The sequence below is a fragment of the Schistocerca americana genome, chromosome 8, assembly GCF_021461395.2.
Source record: "Schistocerca americana isolate TAMUIC-IGC-003095 chromosome 8, iqSchAmer2.1, whole genome shotgun sequence".
NCBI lineage: Eukaryota > Metazoa > Arthropoda > Insecta > Orthoptera > Acrididae > Schistocerca > Schistocerca americana.
The window spans coordinates 123,294,288-123,309,084 of NC_060126.1; the positions used below are offsets into that span (position 1 = coordinate 123,294,288).

Consider the following 14,797-nt stretch of genomic DNA (forward strand, 5'->3'; position numbering starts at 1 on the left):
ATGACATAGTAACCACAAAAACTGTAATGTCTCCCCTTTTAAATTCTCAGATCAACTGGGCAAAAGTCTTCTGTGAGTGGGGTCATTTCAGTTAACAGTAGAGTTAAATCACACTTCATACGTACATTACAATAAAATCCATGAAGCAATTGAGCTCTAGGTCAAACATCTCAAAATTCTCAGAAAGAAAGGGAGAGGATAGAAATGAAACTGACACGCTTCGTAACCACACTTATGAATTAAGATAAATAACATTGCTGGGAGGCACATTCAGACAATTCATTCTAAATTGTTGTACAGTATTTCATACACAACTGCAAGGGGAGATGGGCTACAGAGTGGTGCAGCATCTGTCGTCCTAGGGACGTGGACAGGAGCAGAAATCTCCATAGGGGCTCAGCATTCATTTGCTGAGTACAGGATAGGTGACCCCAGGGTTCCTGAGCTCTGGGCATGCTTCAGCGACCACCGAGTGGCGCAGTGGTGGAATATTGTCTGTTTCGGAGAACGGGGGTTTCGGCTTCACCGCCTGGACCATGAGGAAGGTATACACACCTTTATAAAAAGCCCCCCAACCTCAAGGTGTGCTACATACTGATAAGGTGAATGGATGTTGAGGTAAAACAGTTTCTAGTGGGAAACCTCTGGGGCACCTGCTGCCCCTCCCCCAGTTGTACAAGGCTTGCTCAGGCATGTAGGGCTCCGCCTGAGTTGACAGTTGTTACCATAGCATCTTGTGGGATCCTATGGAACAGTCTCATCAAACTACTACTACTGACGGGGCGGGTGTACCGTCAGGTAGTGCTTACACCCAATCCTCCAAGAGAGTTCGGTTGGTCAGTCCTCCTAAAAAGAAGTCCCAGAATCGTAGTAACAGAGCATTAGTGTGCCATAACACTTTCATTGTAATCAAGCGAACAGAGGGAACCTTTGAGAAGATCTCCCCTTTGTATGTTCACAAGGCATTGGAAGGTATTTCTGGGTCTCTAAAAAGTGCCAGACAACTTTGTAATGGAACACTTCTAGTTGAAACTGCTAATTCAAATCAGATATCTAAGCTTTAAGCTTCTGGGATGTAAGGCCTTAGGTGACTACCCAGTTGAGACGGAGTTGTATAACACCCTTAACTTTAGTAAGGAGCAGGCACCTGCTCTGATATAATGGAGGTGGACCCTGTGGAGTTACGTGAAGAATGGAAAAATATAGGCATCATGGAAGTGCAGAACTATATGAGGAGAGTCAACGGCAAATTGGAAAAATTGGCAACATTTATTGTAACATATAGTACCCAGGAATTACTTGAACTTATCCTTGCAGGCTGTATCCATCTTAACATTCAACCGTTTGTTCCTAATCCAATGATATGTTAAAAATGTCAACGATTTGGCCATACCACTGTGAGATGTAATGGGCAGGCTAAGTGTAGCAATTGTGGAGGTTCAGCTCACAAATCAGGCAATTCTTGTACCTCCTCCAAAATGTGTAACCTCCTCCGGGAATCACCCAGTATGGAGCAGAAAGAGTGAGATTTACAACAAGAAGAGTAAAATTCAGAAGTTGAAGGTCAAGAGACGCATACCTTATGGTGAAGTTAAAAAAAGCTATCAAAGCTATGCAACCTCCGGGTTTTGCTGCTGCTTCTTGCATCAGCCCTTAAGACACCAATTGTTAAGTGTGATGCCTTCACACAAACTCAGACCACAGATTCCAATATGAGCACATGCACTTGTCGGTTAACCTGTGGGGAAATGCTACACTTGAAGCAGAAGTCATTTGGTAACTGTCAGCAATGGGCTTACCACCTAAGCCACATACCACTACCCCACATCAGAAGCCAACTAAGCCCTCCCCACAACCCAAGCAAACAGCTCCTCCCATAAGTAAAGAAAAACATCCTTCGAAAAGTAGTTCCAAATCCAAGAAAGTGGTAGTTAAACCTTTAGATTGATGAGCTCTCTCCATCTCTAATGGGGGACTCTGCTCTTGAGGATATGGATTTCCAGCTACAGGAACCAGAGAGTCAGGAACCAGCAAATGTTCCCTCTGATCTCCCCTGTAAATCACTACTTCCAAGGAAGAAAGATAAGAACAACCTTCACTAAACAGTGGCCTCCACAGGACATTTGTGTTGCAGTGGAATTTAAATGGATATCACTCGCATTTGAAAGAATCACAGGTCCTGGTCCAGGAAAAACCAGTCTGCATCCGCCTACTTCCACAGGTCCTGCCTTGTGAAGTTTTATAGCGCATTTGTTCAATCACATTTAGAGTATGGCAGCATAGTCTACGGATCAGCCCATACTTCCTACTTCAAGATGTTAGACACTGTCCACCATGAAGACATTTGGATACCAACTGGTGCCTTTCAGACCAGCCCACTTCAGAGTCTGTGTGCAGTAGCTGGTGAACCACCACTTGGATTCAGTGACATATCCTTTTGGCTCAGCAGTTGCTGAAAGTCTCAGAATCACCTCAGCCATTGGCATTTAATGATGTGGGCCAACACACCTTTGAATGGCTGTTCAGGAATCGGCCCCATGCGACCAAGCCATTTAGGAAACATGCTACAAACTGTCTCAAGAATCTGGATATCAAGCATCAAAATACGCACCCAGGGATGGAACGCATTGCTGCTTTGGTGTCTTCAGAGGCCCAAAGTGATTTTAAGCTTGACACAGTACAAGAAAACTTATACTCCAGACTATGTTTTTACAACTTTGTTTTTGTCCACTCCAAGTATGTACCAAAGTTTCATCACAGTTTACCGTATTTACTCGAATCCAAGCCGCACCTGAAAGATGAGACTCGAAATCAAGGAAAAAAAATTTTCCGAATCTAAGCTGCACCTGAAATTTGAGACTCGAAATGCAAGGGGAGAGAGAAGTCTTAGGCCACACCTCCAAATCGAAACAATGATGGTCTATTGTAATATGAGACACGATTTAGGTCGAATGAATGACGATACAGCTACAGTAGTTTGGTTCGAGTCGTAAGCTTGGCTGTTATGCTATACCAGGTAGCCATTGCTATGTGTCAGGCACTCCATCCATATTTATTTGGGTACCCTTCCTTTTTCATGTGCTTTGTCTGGTTTGAATTGATTGCTTATTTTTCTTTGATTTGATTAGTGCCGTTCCCTTTGTTATAGGTGTTTATGTCACTCTAAGCTAAAAATGTATTACTATACTGTGTCATGCATTATTTATTGCATTCTGTGTTTGCAGCCTGTCGCCGCTCGCGGCATGGCTTGCTTTTGTGCACGCTACCGCCGCTTACAATAAATAAATAAATAAATAAATAAAGAGAGAGAGAGAGAAGAATCGTCTCATTAGTGAAACAATGGCAAGAGACTGCTATTTGTTGTTACTTACACTGCTGCTTTCTTTGATAATGATCAACAAGAACCAAATAAAAGAATGCGTACGATAGATGATGTTCTGAATGAGAGTTTAGCGAAAATTTTTCTCCGTTTGAAAATCTTTGCAGACGCCCCTTTAGTACATTACATTCTGCACAGAAATTATAGTCATCTTAGATTTAAAAATCTAGTCAATTACCATGCTTCATTTCTGGCTGTATCACTATTAGGCACAAGAATAATATGAATATAAACATGACATGATGTGTATATTCTTCCGCGTTTGCTGTTGTCTCACTCTAGTTTCGTAGTTTATTAGGCAGACAGGTTTTTAATGAGATAAAAGCAAACACGGAAGAATACATGGCAAAATGTTTATATTCGTATTATTATTATGGTGAAGAGAATATTGCATGTGATTCACAATTCATAAAAGTTCCTATTAGCAACCATCTCTTCTCATAGGTAAGAAAGAATTCAGAACATAGAGTTGGCCATATTGACAAACATCCCAAACAGTTTTGCCAGTCGGATTTTCGTAGTACATTGAAATGCTGCTAAATTCAAAGATGAACAATACTTAATTTGTATTTACTTCATTGGATAATGTATGAAAATGCAGTAGTCGAAACTCAGGGTGGAGAAAAAAGCTCCGGCAGAAGTTAGTTGTGGCGGCACCTACCAAGATTTTTCAGAACTTCGGCTTAATTTGCACTCGATTCTAAACCACAGGCGCTTTCTCGGATTACAAAAACCAGAAAAAAAGTGCGCCTTAGATTCGAGTAAATACGATATACGGATGGATTCCAGCAAGAGAATGTCCTCAGTTGTTCTGCTGTTTTCTCAGATAGAGTTTTTAAAGTAAGTCTTCCGGAAGAATTTACAAATTATGATGCGGAATTATATGGCATTCCAATGGCACTAGAGAGCGTTTACAGACACCACTGTACAATATTTCTTGTCTGTTCCAACTCACTTTGTGCACTCCAAGCACTTCACCAAATGTATCCAGTAGACCATATGATTCAGCTCATCCATGACTCCTTACAGCAGCTCCAACATCATGGCAAGGAGGTGATCTTTTTGCTGGGTACCTGGCCACATTGGGACACAGGGAAATGACATGGCTGATAAAGCTGCAAAGGAAGCATGTCGACATGGTGCTGTCCATAAATATCCCATCCAGTTGCACACTATCATCTCATTTTCTGATAGACGCATCTTGTGTCAGTGGGAGACTGAATGGTTGCAGGTGACAGAAAACAAACTGCACTCACTCAAATTGACCACACAGGCATGGCAGACTTTGTCAGCCTCTACGCTGGAAGGAGGTTCTGCTTACCAGACTGCACATTGGACATAGCCCCTTAACACAGGGCTTCCTCCTCCAGTGGGAGGATCCACCACTCTGTGAAATTCGTGGCCTGCCACTTTTAGTTCGGCATATTCTTGCAACATATGTATTATACAGGGTGTCCCAGCTATCTTGTCCACCCAAAATATCTCTGGAACAGTAACAGCTATTGGAAAACGACTTTCACCTGTATCAATGTGGGGCTTGGTCCAATGAATGTACATATTTGGAAACATTCTAAAACGAAAGCATATGTGTTTTTTTAACATAAACTTATGTTTTTTTAAATGGACCTCCTATATTTTTTCTTCAGCAATCCATAGTATGACAAAGCACATACACAATGGCATTGATTGCATCGCAATATTCCCATTACATCCCGAGATATTGAGATGCGAAGTTGACACTTGAAACACCCGACATGTGCTGCTAGCGCACGTCCTGAGGCTCAGGCGTGAACCCCATGCTGCCCGTAATCGTGCAGCAGACCGTATTAGTCGTTTCGGACCTCTTGGTAAGTATGGAAGTTTGATTACGCATGTCAATCACATTGATACCGGTGAAAGTCGTTTTCCAATAGCTGTTATTGTTCCAGAGATATTTTGGGTGGACAAGATAGCTGGGACACCCTGTATACTGATGTTAGGGCGGCCCTTTGTCTCGATGGAGATCTGCCACCATCCTCACAGATGCCGATTCCTGCGGTGAAATTTTGTGAACTGTCAGGCCTCATCCCTAAATTGGTGGTGAAGGGAGGCAGACTTTAATACATTATAAACTGCTCCACATGTGGGATCAGCCTTCATCCCCATCCATGAGATTAGCATGCTGACTTTTCATCAGGGCGCTGATAACTATGATGTTGAGCACCCCTCACCTCGAATCATCATCATCATCATCATCATCAGGAGCAGAAATTAACAGTGAACATGTAAATACAGTAAAAAGAAGTTTTACTTAATTTGTAACTTTCTTCAAGTGTTGTTAAGAAACTTTACAAAAGAATAAACAGTAGTAAAGTCCAGCTAAGCTGTTACAAGAAGAAAAAAGCATTGTGCAGTGTGAGCCTCTTGCTACTAACGCACAAGTGAACTTTCGAAGGCTGACTAACACTGAAGACTGTGATTGAGACTGGGCAGTGCAGATGCCACCAGCCATTCTATATCATGGCAGCAGAAGATATTCTTAGTCACAGCCACTGAAGGCATGGCTCAGCAGATGCACATCGTTGGATCTGACAGATCCTCATGCAACTGCTATTGACATCTGTTGAAAACGTGTGTTTCTGTTTCTGACTGTGAGATGCCAGGAGTGTAGTGTCACTATGTGGTTTCGCAACCCTCTCCCCAAACCACCTAACCATCTCTGTGTACTGTGGATGAGCGAATGATAACTGGCTGGAGGGCTGGTTGCACGTGAGGAGACGGGAGCCAAACCGAAGGCTGGCGCTGAGTACTTGCCCATGCCCCAGCATATGCTCAGCATGCCTGGGAACATCACCCAAAAAAACAGGCAGGGAGGATGTACCGACATCCAGAGGCAGAACAGCAAATGAAGACAGAGCACCTCAACAACTGCAAAGGGCTCTGTAGTGGCATGTGGGACAGCTACCAGGAAGAGGGTCCCATTCCCAGACAGTGGTGCCTGTCAAGATAGTGATGTCCATAGAAGGGCATTGACTTCCATTGGCTCCAGGACTGGCACTGATGACGTGGGGTCCCTGGGAGCTGGATGCAATGAGGGCTGCTGCATTCAAGTGGGCATGGAATGTGAAAGCACAAAGCTTGCTGCAGGATCAAACAATTTACATAGAAGAATTTGATTGTGGTGGCACCTCAGCAATCCTTTCAGTTATTGCAGTAAAAACACACAATGTCCAAGAAGTCATACTATGATTCCTCAATGCACCATACAATCTGTAAAACACCATATCATTAGTGTGATACTTTGTCTCAGTGGGTGGAATGGGCATCACTCTCTGTGGCAGGTGCAGCAAATAAAGCAAAGTGTGGTGGTGCTGTCCACATACCAACTCTGCCGGTGGTTGTCTGTTGTGTGATGGGGAATGGTAGAAATAAAAGAATAGCAGCAGAGTTAGATCCCGTGTGTGAGAGGTATGAAGTTTGTCCATCCATTGCGTAGATGTTTATACACAGCAATCAGCTTCACTGTTGTATTGTGGGTGGAATGATGCACTCATGGTATTTGATGCTGGAGGTGGTGCAAAACTGTTAACACTCGGTGCAAATAAATTGAGGTTCATTGTCAGACGTAATCACGGTAGGCAATCACTCGAGGCAGAAGATTGATGCCAAGGCCTGGATTGTGGAGTGAGTTGTCATAGTAGAGAGCATAGGAACCACAAAGGGAAATTTGCTGAAATCATTAGCGAAGGTGAGCCAACGTGTATTCCAGTTACGACCCCTGAAATCCAAGTGCATAAATCACCAATGTGCTTGTGGTTTGGTCATTCAAAGAACTGCTGAAACACGGCTGACTGATGTTCATTACAGGATTGGCACTGAGAAGTCATCTGTTCAATATGCACAACTACTCTGTGCCAAGTGCAGTAACGCCACACCAGCTGCAAGGTGCGAATGATGCCACAGTGGGCATGGTGTAGCAAATGAAGTGTGTCAGAGTGGAGAACCTGGGGAATGACAACATATGGTCATTATCCATGCGAATCAAACTGATACCTTGATGAATGGAAAATTTTGTGCCGATGGGCAGAGTATCAGTGAACCACATAACTACAAATCTTTGGCTGAATGCGGCCAACCAGTGCTGACAGAGTGCGACTGAATCTGCAAATTGGGATCCGCTGCTGCAGCCTGAGCAATTCTCCAGTGGCTAAGTGGAAAGCTATGCAAAGAATCTGTGCCTCGTACACCAATGTAGCAACAAGATGTGGAGGACTCATTGAATGCTGAATCTGGGCCAACGGGGAGGTGAGAAAAAGCTTCTGTGTTGGCATGCTTTGAAGTGAGCTGATACACAATCTCATATTAGTAATTTGACAAAAGAAGAGCCCACCATTGTAGCTTCTGCAATGTGCGATTTTGGACTGAATGAGAAGGACTAAACAAAGATTGAAGAGGGTTATGGTCAGACACCAAGTAAAATTTTCTGCCATGGAGATTCTGGTGAAACGTAGTTACATGATATACAATGGTAAGAGCCTCCTTTTCAATTTTCAAGTAATTACACTGAGCTTTGGACAACAACTTTGTAGCAAAGATAAGTGGCCTGTCAACATGACCAAATGTATGCGACGGAACTGCACTAATACCATAAGAGGAAGTATCCACAACCAAGACCTCCAGTTTGGCTGGATCAAAATAAACAAGGCATTGATCACTAATCAAAACATCTTTCAACTTCAGGAAAGCAATTTACTCCTTTCTTCAATGATTCTTCTATATTTGAACAACTCAGTCAAACAAACACTTTATTGTAATGTTCAGTATAATGACTATCAAAAATCTCAACAACAATGAAGTTTTCAAGCAGTGTCTATCTTCTGAGTAAGTCAGTTCAAGGACAGTCTTCATTTGTTCCAGACTTGACAATGGTGTTGACACTCTTGCTCTGAGTAGTTCACTGCACCTTCCAAATGTGTACCAACAAAGCTCAACTCATCAGTCACAGCCAACGAACTTCCTTTTGTATTTTGTTGCTGGTTTTTTGCCACCTTATGTCCATATATAGTCCACACCATCTCCACATACAGGTACAAGAGTGCACGCAGTAGATGTTGTTTCTCTTTCCAAACACATTATATGATAAGGTGGTACCTCAAAACTGTCTGCTGTGCTTTTGCAGGAATCTTAATAGTCAAGAATTTGCAGAATATGTTGCAATGAAGAGTGTGGGTATTTAAGAATTTTTTCCCAATTTCATGAGTTGGCTATACTGCAAGTGATGGCACCACAAATCATTGCATCACTGTAGTATTTGCCTCAGTCACATTTGAATCTACACTGTCTAGTAAGTACCTCAGGGAGTCACACCTAGTGATACATGGCTGGCGACCACGGGGCCCCGAGCTGAGTCCTGGCATTGCTTCCACTTACTTATGCCAGGCTCCTCACTCTTATCTTTCCTATCTGGCCACCCTCGGCCAGCTCTTGTTCTTTTCCGACCCTGACGCTATTAGGTTTCGAGGGCTAGGGGTCTTTCATTTTCCAACCTATACTTCTCATGCAGCGTCTGACCCGGAGCGGGCGGCTGCAAAAGGCGTCTGTATCCCATGTTAGGGGCGGCCTCCAGAACTGCGGAAGGCAACGGAATACCACTGCAGATTATCTTCCCTGCATAATGCAGTCTCCATTTTATGCACAAAAAATGGCTTCCTCTCATGTTAAATCAGTGTCCGGAGGTAAAATAGTCCCCCATTCGGATCTCCGGGGGGGACAACTTGAAAGGAGGCAAAAAATCAAAACGAGAATTGGTACCTGGAATGTCAGAACTCTGCTACAAGCAGGAAAACTAGAAAACCTTAAAAGAGAGATGGGAAAAGAATCATATGGACCTCGTAGGAGTTGCTGAAGTAAGATGGAATGGACATGGAGAGTTGCAGTCAGATGAATATGTATTCTACTACTCAGGAGGAGAAGTAAAAGGAATTAATGGAGTAGGAATGATTATGACAAAGGAATTGGCTAAATGTGTGGAATATGTAGAGTATGCAAATGACCGGGTTATTGGTGTAAGGCTGAAAGGAGCACAAAAAGATTTACTGATTGTCCAGGTGTATATGCCAACTTCAGAACATGATGACCAAATTGTAGAGGAAACGTACAATGTAATAGAGAGAATAATGGACGAAAATAAAAAATGCTGCAAAATAGTAATGGGAGACTGGAACGCCATTGTGGGAGAAGGGAAAGAGGGAAACATAGTAGGCAGTCATGGTCTTGGAAAGAGAAATGACAGAGGTGAATGGTTAATTGACTTCTGCAGGGAAAGGCAGCTGATAGTGGCAAACACATGGTTCAAGAACCATAAGAGGAGGCTCTACACTTGGAAATCACCAGGGGATAAATATAGAAACCAAATCGATTTTATACTGGTAGAAGAAAGATACAGGAATGGAATCAAGAAGGTGCACACATTACCAGGTGCAGATATTAATAGTGACCACAACTTACTTATGGCAGAAATAGAAATAAGAATGAAAAAACTGAAAAAGGCGACAATGGTGAAGAAATGGGATCTAGAGAAGATAAGGTCCAACAAAGAACAAATTACAGAAATGCTGTCTCGGGACTTTCTAAACACATTACGAGACAAAGAAGCACCTGATAATGCCAACGAGTACTGGAATATGCTGAAAGAAGGAATCATTAAAGCAGGACAGCAAAATATAGGATATGTAAAAGGGAAAAGGTCAAAAAAACCATGGGTCACACAAGAAATGATTTCCAAGATGGAGGAGAGAAGAAAATTGAAAAACAAGAACACTGAAGATGCAAGAAAGATATACCGAAGGTTAAATAACAAACTGCGAAGAGAAACAGAGCAGGCTAGGAAAAAATGGCTAAAAGAGGAATGTGATGAAATTGAAGAACTGGACAGGAAAGGAAGATACGACTTACTATACAACAGAGTAAAGACTATGACATGGGAACAAAACAGAGCAGGAAGTGCTACTATGGAAATTTTGAGTAAAGACGAAGAGGTAGTGTATAAAGATCGTGACGATGTCCTCCAGAGATGGGAAGAATATATAAAAGAGCTATATGACACAAATAGCAAACCAGAAACTCTGGAACTTGAATCACACAACAGTGTAAGTGATGAAGAGAAAGGACCGACCATCATAATGGAAGAAGTAAAGTCTGCTATTGCTGCAATGAAAAATGGCAAAGCAGTAGGTACAGATACAATACCGGGAGAAATACTAAAATGCTTGAACCACAATGGAATAAGAGAAATATTGAGGTTATGTAATAAAATATATGACAGTGGTGAATGGCCTGAGGACTTTTTGACAACAGTAATGATTCCATTGCCGAAAAAACAAGGAACCAAGAAATGCAGCGAGCACAGGACAATCAGCCTCATTTCACATGCAGCCAAAGTGATGTTAAGAATAATTAATAAAAGACTTGAAAAAGTAATAGAGGAGAATATCGGCGAGGAGCAGTTTGGCTTTAGATGGAATACGGGCACCAGAGATGCAATAGGGCTCCTACGAATCTTAGGAGAAAGGTATATTGAAAAAGGAAGAGACCTATATATGTGCTTCATCGATTTAGAAAAGGCATTTGACAATGTGGTTTGGGACAAGCTGGCGACTATTATGAGGGAAAAGAGAGTGGACTGGAAAACCAGAAGACTTATAAACTCGTTGTACCTTAATCAAAAAGTTTCAGTTAAAGTGAGAGGAGAAAGTACAAACTGGATCAGACTAGGGAAAGGAGTAAGACAAGGATGCTGTTTATCACCTACTCTTTTCAACCTCTACTTGGAAAATATGATTGACCAATGCTCATTAGATGACAAAGGAGTAGAAATTGGAGGAAGAAGAGTAGGGTGCTTGAGATTTGCTGATGACATGGTCCTTCTAGCCACAGGGGAAAAAGAATTACAGGATTTGGTGGACACCATTGCAACTAACGGAAAAAAATATGGAATGAAAATTAACACAAATAAAACAAAAGTATTGGCAATAGGAGGAAATAAGGAACTAAAAATTGTGCTGAATGGAGAAAAACTAGAACAGGTGCAAAATTTTAAGTATCTTGGAAGCAGGATAGACACCGACTGGAAGTGCACCACAGAAATTAAAACAAGGATAGCAATGGCAAAAGAGGCGTTTTATAAGAAAAGGAGAATCTTCTGCAGCGGTATGGACAGAGAACTCAGAAAGAGACTCATAAAATGTATGGAGTGTTCTTCTATATGGCGCTGAAACATGGACTATGAGGAAAAAAGACAGAGAAAGGCTGGAGGCTTTTGAGATCTGGACATGGCGGAAGATGGAAGGAATAAGTTGGATGGACAGAGTAAAAAATGAAGAGGTACTGAGAAGAGTGGGAGAGAAAAGGCAGTTACTAGATGTAATAAAGAGAAGAAAAAGAAATTGGATTGGGCATATATTAAGAAAAAATGACGGACTGATAAAAACAGTTTTAGAAGGTTATGTAGAAGGGAAAAGGAAGCGAGGAAGGAAGAGATTCCAGATACTGGATGACATGATGGACGGTACAACATACAGCAGCCTTAAGAAGGAAGCAATGGATCGCAGAAAATGGAGAGGCAAAGGACCTGCTAATATAGCAGATAACTGATGATGATGATGATGATGTCTAGTAAGGCCCTGCAAATCAGTCACGCAGTGACGGTATGTCTGTCCTTGTTGCGTACTCAACCTAAATGGTTTGTAACGGGCATCCACCACTTGTACCCTATCCTCGTAACAGTTTGTAAGCACCTGTATTAGGTCTTCATATTTTACAAAGTGGGTAAGAGTTTGGCACACTGCCTATAAGTAGTCACTCCCACCATATTCAAGGACTAAGAATGTTTATCAGTATCTTGTACGTGATGCAGTGCGATGTGCACTTTGAACTGTGCAAGGAATGCATTCCCGTCCTCCTTCATCTTATCAAACTCGCAAAATGGCAACGAGCACGCGCACACACACACACACACACACACACACACACACACACACACACACACACACACACACACACACACACACACACACACAGCCGGGTGGATGGTAGTGGTGTTGCAATTGTTCCCAACGTCAGTTTTGACCCTATCTCCACCAACTTGGAAGTGATTCACCACTTCAAGCATGTGCATCCTTCGTTGACTCACGCAGCAGGCAATTGTGGCATGGTAGTCATTTGGAACCAAGCAATGCACAAAGACGCAAAAAGCAATACAAAATTCCACAGAAAAAAGGGCGGGGGGGGGGGGGGGGGGGCAAAAGCAGCAACCATAGAACCTGGAACATAAATAGCACAAGCAAGCAAACACAGGGGACAAAGCATACAAGCCCACAAGTGACAAAAGCAACCAAAAAGACAACAGTAAAGTGAAAAGACAGTGACATGTGGGAACAAAAACATCTTGTCTCCAGGTTACTTACGTACTATTCCTTACACAATGATGAGGAGAGGTGGGTTACAGAGTAGCACAGCATCTGTCCTTGTAGGCAAGCTGGATAAGAGCAGAAATGATTAAATATGGTTAACAGAAGTTTTACATATCTTGTAGCTGTCTCCAGGAATTGCGAAGACACTTTACAAATGAAGAAACAGCAGTAAAGTCCAGTTATTAGAAGAAGCTAGAGAGCATCGTGTAGTGTGAGGCTCCTGCTACTAATGCATAAATGAACCATCAGAGGCTGTCTAAGACTGAAGACCATTGAATACTGTGATTGAGACTGAACCATGTAGCTGCTGCCGGCCATTCTATATCACAACGTTAGGGTACTCTTGTAGATGGAGCTACTGAAGACATGGCTTTGCAGGCGTGCATCATTGGATACACCGGGCCCCGCATGATGGCTATTGGTGTCTGTCAGAAGCGTGCATTTCTGTAGCCAACTGTGAGCCGCTGGTGGGGATGGTATTGATGTGTGATGCCAAATAGACAACAAAGAAGAGGGCAGTCAAATATGGGAGTTTCATGTGGGGAGTCTGTCATGCAGGGCACACCGCACAAAGACACAGTCATTGAGTGATCAGTGCTCCGTAAAGTAGGCATTGCTGTCTGCTTGGTGACCTTCCACTCAGCTGCCAACTGGTCTTCTTCAGACCTAATTCCAAGTTCTGTTTATTTTACTCCTCCAGTCCAGACTACCCATTGTTGCCACTGGACTTTCACTTGTCAACACCAGTGATGCCGATAGTCGGCTCCTTAGATCGCCCATGTCCCCTCACTGCAGTGAGAAAACTGGAAGTTTGGCACTACCTGCTGAGGAGGATGGATCGTCAACTGTGGCGCAAAATCAGAGCACATATTTAACCTCGCAGAACTACCCACTTGTCTTCTATAGTATTATTTTCCTCTGTTTCAGTCTATCATTGCCTAATACTCCATTTTAATCTGTCAATAATCTATGGTTCTCTCTTTTCATTCAAGTCTTATCTCATAAACCGTAATTTGCAGTTCGTAATTTATCATAGCCCACATCTTCATCTGGACATGTTGTGCAGTGTAAAATCTGTTTCAAAATTTCTGCGTATCTGTTATACTAGCCTCCCCAGCAGCTTCACCTGCAGGAGCATTTGACACATATGTTGAACACATGTTGTCCTGCCCCTCTCTGTGTTCACTTCTTCCTCCCTCTGTCTCTCCACATCATTGTCTCACGTCTATCTATCTCCTCTCTCATCTCTTCATCTCCTCCTTACCCTCCATCCCCTCCCTCTGCCCATATCTTTCTCCACCTCCCTCTGACCATATCTTCCTCCCCCACTCTTCATCTCCCCCCCCCCCATTTTTCTATTTTTACCTGCCCACTACCCCTTCCACCTTTCTCATGCATCTCCACACCTCCCCTTTCTCTATCCATTCCCTCCTCTCCTTGTTCTGTCCATCCCCTCCTCTCCTCGCTTTGTCCATTCCTTCCTCTATCCATCTCAATCTGTACCCTGCATGCACACTAGCATGTGTAGCCCCTTGCAGTACAGTTTTTAAAGCAGGCTGGTAACTACTCCCACAATGCACCTCTCATGCAGGACAGACTACATATCAGCTTCTTGAAAATCATTTATTTGCTCTGATGTACAGGCCACCATACAAAGCAGATTGATAAACCAGGCTGATACCACTGCAACCACGATAGGCAGCCTGTATGCCGGGGGCTGGAACAAACAATTTTTCCTTCTCTTTCCTTTCCTATTAACAAATCGCAGTTTCCCATCACAATCACAATTTTGCCTCCTTTAACTATCTGAACAGTTCATTTTCTCTATCCAAACACTATTTCTGTCTCATTAACATCTATGGAGCTAATGGGCAAATAAACTTGTACTACTTTGGTGGGGATTGACTTCATGCCTATTTCGCCTATGATACTGCTTTCACTATGCTGTTCATACTATGTCACTCACATT

General features: G+C 42.7%; 1 protein-coding gene across 1 annotated transcript in view; it reads left to right on the forward strand.

Moving 5' to 3' along the window:
- LOC124545615 (protein HIRA-like) overlaps positions 1 to 14,797 on the forward strand; it is a 322,322-nt gene that overhangs the window by 256,894 nt on the left and 50,631 nt on the right.